Source organism: Eretmochelys imbricata, chromosome 6 (assembly GCF_965152235.1).
Source record: "Eretmochelys imbricata isolate rEreImb1 chromosome 6, rEreImb1.hap1, whole genome shotgun sequence".
NCBI classification, from domain to species: domain Eukaryota; kingdom Metazoa; phylum Chordata; order Testudines; family Cheloniidae; genus Eretmochelys; species Eretmochelys imbricata.
The window spans coordinates 5,025,044-5,033,118 of record NC_135577.1 but is presented as its reverse complement, the minus strand read 5'-3'; positions in this window follow the sequence as shown (position 1 = coordinate 5,033,118).

The window sequence follows — 8,075 nt, the reverse complement described above, 5'->3', positions numbered from 1 at the left end:
AAACAGGCAAACTTCTTTTCCTCCCTCAATCTATGGATAAAAACTAGGTGTGAGGGGATGGATATACTAGTTCATAAATCTAGAAACACGTGAAAACCAGAACGTAGCATTTTAGTTCACTAACCACACTTCAAATTTCCTTTCTTTAAGAAATCAGTTTTAAATGCAAAACATTTTCATACAACTTTTTTCTTATGCTTCTCTTTCTAGCTCCAGCATGACCGTGGTTTGTGACCAAAGAGAGGTCACTTCTTTTCTCTTTCCCTCTCTATCATGGAGATGGAGAAAATTCTCTAAGTCCTAGCAGGCAAGAGATTTGAGCACGTCAGGCGTGTTAGAGCCCTTGTGCTCTAAAGGACAATGGGTGATTGTTGTTTGGGGCAAGAACCCCAACGGATTTGATACTTGTCCCCCATCCAAAGCCAATAACACATCTCTGTATTTTCAATCATGAGTTAGACATTCTCAGCACTCCTCTATCTCCCGCAGCCCTCAGGTGTTCCTTGGATTACGGAGGCTTGGTTGCAAAGAGGACTGGAATTTTTTTACTGGCTTCCTGTGTGTCCCTAGCCAATGAGGGTCTCAGTCTGGCCTCCGAGGCCCACACCCCCCAGACACTGAGGATCAGGATGCATTGATTTCACTTCACATTTTTTGTCTTTGTATTTTTGAATTATTTTCCTAATGAAAGATTGATTCTCATGAAATTCACAGAGCTGGCAGACGACAGAACAAGGAGCAATGATCTCAAGTTGCAGTGTGGAAGGCTTGGATATTAGGAAAAACTTTTTCACTGGGAGGGTGGGGATGCCTTTGAATCTGCTAGGATAGGGTCCCCCATCTTCTACTTAGAGCCTATATTTTTTCTTACCTTCTACACAGATGACGATTTCTTTCCACACAATCAATACAGTAATAAAAATAATCCCGAGAATCTCCTCCACACCACCCGTCTCTTGGTCCCCACTGAGAGACCGCGAGATGGAGGCTTGCTGCAGCAAGGCTACAGGGGTCTCCGAGGTTCCCCCTGCCCCGCACCCCTGTCCTGCCAGGCTGTTGTCAAGGGAGCTCTGTGGGGTCACACCCACCTCATCATCTTTGCCCAATAGGCTGAGTTCCTGCCAAAGGCCTTTGTGAAGTCACTGCCACACTCACCTTTCCCTTGCAGGCCTGATGTCTGCCCCTGGCCAGCCCGGCTGGATGTTTGAGCTGCACCCTGGATCACCCCACTTGCTCATTATTGATTCTGGGGAGCAAGCAGGCCACCCGGTAAAACAGCAGAGTCTATGCCTCACCCCACACTGAGTTTTTCATAGAGGCATCAGTTGTGAAACTATTTGATCTCCTAATCCGGCCTCTATTTCACTGGCTAGGACATTTCACACGCTTACCACCATATTAAGCCCAATTGCTTGTAATTCACAAAAAGGTGCCATGGCACCTTCCAGAATGATAACCAGTTGTGATGGGAGGATACCAGGAAACAGAGAATCCACCTCTTCCCCAGGCCCTATGCTACCAGCACTCCCAGCTATCTTCGAGACACCACCGACATCCTGGGGAAACTACCATCCATCGGTGATCTTCCAGAAAAGGCCATCCTGGCCACCATGGATGTAGAAGCCCTCTACACCAACATTCCACACAAAGATGGACTACAAGCCGTCAGGAACATTATCCCCAATAATGTCACGGCCAACCTGGTGGCTGAACTTTGTGACTTTGTCCTCACCTATAACTATTTCACATTTGGGACAATGTATACCTTCAAATCAGCGGCACTGCCATGGGTATCCGCATGGCCTGACAGTATGCCAACATTTTTATGGCTGACTTAGAACAATGCTTCCTCAGCTCTCGTCCCCTAATGCCCCTACTCTACTTGCGCTACATTGATGACATCTTCAACGTCTGGACCCATGGAAAAGAAGCCCTTGAGGAATTCCACCATGATTTCAACAATTTCCACCCCACCATCAACCTCAGCCTGGACCAGTCCGCACAATGGATCTACTTCCTGGACACTACGGTGCTAAGAAGGGATGGTCACAGAAACATCACCCTATACCGGAAACCTACTGACCGCCATGCTTACCTACATGCCTCCAGCTTTCATCCAGACCACACCACACAATCCATTGTCTACAGCCAAGCTCTACGATACAACTGCATTTGCTCCAACCCCTCAGACAGAGACAAACACCTACAAGATCTCTATCAAGCATTCTTACAACTACAATACCAACCTGCTGAAGTGAAGAAACAGATTGACAGAGCCAGAAGAGTACCCAGAAGTTACCTACTACAGGACAGGCCCAACAAAGAAAATAACAGAACGCCACTAGCCATCACCTTCAGCCCCCAACTAAAACCTCGCCAACGCATCATCAAGGATCTACAACCTATTTTTAAGAATGACCCACCACTCTCACAGATCTTGGGAGACAGGCCAGTCCTTGCTTACAGACAGGCCCCCAACCTGAAGCAAATACTCACCAGCAACTATACACCCCACCACAGAACCACTAACCCAGGAACCTATCCTTGCAACAAAGCCCGTTGCCAACTGTGTCCACATATCTATCCAGGGGACACCATCACAGGGCCTAATCACATCAGCCACACTATCAGAGGCTCGTTCACCTGCACATCTACTAACGTGATATATGCCATCATGTGCCAGCAATGCCCCTCTGCCATGTACATTGGCCAAACTGGACAGTCTCTATTTAAAAGAATAAATGGACACAAATCAGATGTCAAGAATTATAACATTCAAAAACTGGTTGAAGAACACTTCAATCTCTTTGGTCACTCGATTACAGACCTAACAGTGGCAAGTCTTCCACAAAATAACTTCAAAAACAGATTCCAGTGAGAGACTGCTGAATTGGAAGTAATTTGCAAACTGGATACAATTAATTTAGGCTTGAATATAGCCTGGGAGTGGATGGATCATTACACAAAGTAAAACTATTTCCCCATGTTTATCCCCCTGCCACCACCCGCTGTTCCTCAGACGGTCTTGTCAACTGCTGGAAATGGCCCACTTTGATTATCACTACAAAAGGTTTTTTATTTTTTGTTTTTTTCCCTCTCTCCTGCTGGTAATAGCTCACCTTACCTGATCACTCTCATTACAGTGTGTATGGTAACACCCATTGTTTCATGTTCTCTGTGTATATGAAATCTCCCCACTGCATTTTCCACTGAATGCATCTGATGAAGTGAGCTGTAGTTCACGAATGCTTATGCTCAAATAAATGTGTTAGTCTCTAAGGTGCCACAAGTCCTCCTTTTCTGTTTGTTCCAGTGGTTAGTATCCCTCACTGTCAAAAATGTGTGCCTTACTTCTCATCTGAATTTCTCTGGCTTCAACTGACAGCTGTTGGTTCTTGTTTTGCCTTTCTTGTCGAGATCGAATTAGCCCTGCCCCATGAAATCCGATCTCCCTGTCCTGCTGGGATCCCTCCAGCCAGGAGCACCCAGTAGGGGCCTCCTAGCTGTTTGTCTGCTGGGCTGGGGATATCAGATGCACCAGAGGCATGCAGAAGTGAGTGCACTGCATCAGCCCGGCATTGGGCTCAGGGGTTTGGCCTTGGCAACTTCTGCTCCAGCCACGTCTCTGGGTGTCTGGGCTAGGGGCTTCTGACCCCCGTGGCTGCAGCCAAGGCTGGGGTGCTGAGCTCAGGACTTTCATGCCCCTCCCCACTGCTCTCAGCACTCTGGGTGTCTGCCCGGCATCTGCAGCTGGGTCTCAGGGCATCCCTTGCAGTTCCTTCTGGGGCTCAGGGGTCCATTTTTAAGGATGCCCACAAATTGGTCCTTGCATTAATTTGCCAGGGGACTAGTAGGTAGGAGCCCACAGCTGAGGTGCTCTCAGCAGCAGGGACTCATCCGCACATCTTAGAACCTCCTCTCACTTCAGAAAGATTTTTGGCTGCTGCCCTCAGAGCCCAGGTCTGAAGGCAGCACAGAAGTGAGCGTGGCAATGCTGTAACCCCCCTACAGCAACCTCTGAACTCCCCCACGATCCCATTTTGGTTGGGACTCCCAGAAAACGAAATATCATTGAGATGGACATGTTCCAACGAGACAATTCAATTAAGAGTAGGATACCAGAGGAGGAAAAATCACTTTTGTCGTGGCAATGAGGGTGGCCCATTTCAAACAGTTGACCAGAAGGTGTCAGTAAGAGTAGGGGAAAATTAGTATGGGGGAAGTTAGGACTTTTGGCTGCAGAATTTTATTTCATTTTTTTATGAGATTGTGTCTTTTAGGTTTTCTGGCACACAAGCAGAGAAGTTAGAGAAAAACATAAATGATTCTTGCTGGAAGTTTGCAATGTCTCGCTAATTTGTTTCTTAAGACCAGAACAAAAACACATAAGAACCCCAAAGTCAGAAGCAGAGAATGTAAGCTTCTGCCTATAACAGAGAGGCACAATTCCCTGGGTACCTGCTGACTGACTGCTGCTACACCCCCACTGAGCTGCTTAGCATGCAAGTAGGTCCAGGAACCGTGCCCAAAATTTAAAGTCGCAGTATTCAATTTTAACACAACCACAAATACACCAGAGCATCCAAATTTTCTGTTTTACAAGGTCTCTCCTTGTTTTGGAACACTGGTTTCTAAACATGCCATCGGGACTTTGAATCAAATTTCAGCTACTAATTAGCATGTGTGTGGAACAATCACTAATGTGCATTCGGTGTTATGTTGTAGGTTTCTTTAGGAAATCTGGGGAATCAGGAGCACTGGGAAGGCCTATTCCCCCCTCCCCCCACACACACAGTGCACATTTGCTGCCCACTGGTGCTGCCTGAGCAGCAGCATTGTGACATCAGAGATAATCCACCACTCAGCACTCCCTGGCTCCAGCTCCTTGTCACACCTGGGGAGAATGACTAGCCCCTGGCTGCCATGGCAACAGCTACCTGTGACAACTGATTGCTCCCTTCTTACCAGAACATCATCCCAGAAAGGAAGTTTGTAATGAAACAGGACCAGATTTGGAGAAGCAGGACAGTCTCCTGCTGGGCTCATTTGGGTTTGTACTGTGGTACTGTACAGTGTTTCTTTTCAAAGAGCAATAGTTTGCTACTTTTCTTAGTAAAGGCTCAGTGAAAATAAGAGGCAAAATTCCTGCTCTTTTACTTGGATATTGTTTATCTGCTTCTTATAATTTGAGGATTAGAGCTTAGAACTTTCACTGATACTGAAGTTGCATAAAATGAGTTTTATTTTAATACAGTTTAATTTAATTACTTTCTATACTCTGATCAACACAGCACTGAGTGGTGAAAAGGGACCTTCACAAAGATAAGAATGGCAATAAAATATATACTGAAAACAACAGATGAGTAAGAGCTTCATTGTTTAAACAGCACATACATAATAGATGTTCTTTCTATTCAAAAATGAAGGAAATTAAGAAACCAAAACCCCTTCATTTAACGCTTCTTAGGTTAGCTTTCATCAATAAATTAAACCATCAAATAATTAGGAAATACAAAGTCAAAATTTTAAAAAGGATTAAAAGGTTAAGAAGTTTAGCATTCTCAGGTTAGCAAATGTCCAAATAAGTGTTGCCATGGCACCCTTAATTCAGTTCTCTTGTGCCTTTGACCGATGATGCAGACATTAATTACATGATCCCATGTTATTTTTTTCCCTCGCAACCCCTGCCTTATTCAGTGCACAGAATTCTCTGCTCTGTGGCTGTGTATTGAAGGAGTCTGTTGTCTGCAGGATCCCTGCCTCATTTATTGCAGAGTTAATGTTTCATGGGCAATACTCATTCTGGTATTTCCTAACTTGAGAGTACTTGACTTCGTAGCCTTGGTCCTAATTTTTATGGCTTACTTTACTGAGGAGACCAACCTTTATGACAAAGGTGGGTTTTGTTTTGTTTTTTGTTTGTTTTTTGGTGATGTATCCATTATTTATCTGTTCAGTATCAATCGTGTGTGCTTTACAAAACAGAAAGAGTAAGGACACTCCCTAAAACTGCTGCGAATTATACCTGGTAGGACACGCACAGTTCGAATCTAGGCTGAGGCACATAAACAAAGTCCACAACTGCAGAGTTCCCACAAAAGACCAAGTTTATTATGCTCGAGCGTGGTGACCCCCTGCTAGCCAGGAGGGGACCCCGAATACAGATTATACAAAGGTTATATACTTTTTAGCAAAGCATATTGCCCTCGTGCATCAGAAACCTTAGCCAATAAACAAACCCTTTTCTTATCTACCACCTATCCCTGCTTGGTGCATTCCTCGTGCTAAACCAGTATGTTAATTACACAGCATGGTCCGAAAGCCATGCATCAGGAACTTTTTTTATCAGGATGGGAGGCCTCACATCACAGGCCAGGAGATAGGGAGTTAGAGACTGACAAAAAACAGATACTGGGAGTCAAGGCAGGCTGGAGACAAGGAGGAGGATTTTCACAGGGATGCAGTGTCTAAGGAACACTCCTCCTGGTGCATGATGGGCTTGCTTTTAGACAATGGTGGGCCCCAAACCAAAATGGAGTCACATGTGCTAACTTTTCCTTAACAATACAAAGACCTTATGATCTAAGGAAGACGGACACATACAAAGAAAGCAGGATATGTAAGGACTACTAATTTCTTTCTTTCTTTCTTTCTTTCGATGAATAGTTGTCACAAATATAAAGGGAAGGGTAAACCCCTTTAAAATCTCTCCTGGCCAGAGGAATAATCCTCTCACCTGTAAAGGGTGAAGAAGCTAAAGGTAACCTCGCTGGCACCTGACCAAAATGACCAATGAGGAGACAAGATACTTTCAAAAGCTGGGAGGAGGGAGAAAAACAAAGGGTCTGGGTCTGTCTGTATGCTGCTATTGCCGGGGACAGAACAGGAATGGCGTCTTAGAACTTTTAGGAAGTAATCTAGCTAGGGATGTGTTAGATTATGATTTCTTGAAATGGCTGAGAAAAGAGCTGTGCTGAATAGAATGACTATTCCTGTCTGTGTGTCTTTTTTGTAACTTAAGTTTTTGCCTAGAGGGATTCTCTATGTTTTGAATCTAATTACCCTGCAAGATTTCTACCATCCTGAGTTTACAGAGGTGATTCCTTTACTTCTATTAAAAGTCTTCTTGTAAGGAAACTGAATGCTTTTTCATTCTTCTAAGATCCAAGGCTTTGGGTCTGTGGTCACCTATGCACATTGGTGAGGATTTTTACCAAACCTTCCCCAGGAAGTGGGGTGCAAGGGTTGGGAGGATTTTGGGGGGAAAAGACATGTCCAAACTACGTTTTCCCAGTAAACCCAGATAAAGTTTGGTGGTGGCAGTGGAAATCCAAGGGTAAAATAATTTTGAACCTTGGGAAAGTTTTAACCTAAGCTGGTAAAAGTAAGCTTAGGAGGTTTTCATGCAGGTCCCCACATCTTTACCCTAGAGTTCAGAGTGGGGAAGGAACCTTGACACCTCCCCAAATATGATATAAAATAGCATATAAATAAAATATTAAAAGGTATTTTTAAGATATAGTTAAAGGACTATCATCAATTAATAAACCTCCTTTCATAATACCCTTGTAATTGTTGCCTTACTCACTAGTGATTTCCAGGAGTGGCTTTTGAGTTTCCAAAAAAAAAAAAAAAAAAAGTTTGATTATATCCAAACCAAACTTTCCAGTTGGAACATTTCAGTCAAAAGTTTAGACCTGGTCTTTTGTAAAAGGTAGGAATGGGGTAAGTCTATCATTGCCTGTCATGATCTTCATCCAGTATAATTCTGAGCTATCAGTAATTGTATATAGGTTTGAGAAAGAAATGTGTCCATATTAGAAAGAAAAAGTTTTTGGCTGAAAGCTAAAGTACTTACTGCACTGTCTTGTCTTATATTTAGATTGTCAGCTGTTTGGGGCAGGGACTATCTTTCTGTTCTGCTTCCAACAATAGAGGTCTTAGATATTGTGTGTGGCGGGGAGAGGGAATCATGAGAATCTTTTATAGTGAGGCAATCTAAATATAGGGTTTGTTACTAGCTCCCTCTATAACTTGTCTCACAATTATCATCACTATGTGTACACACAGATTAC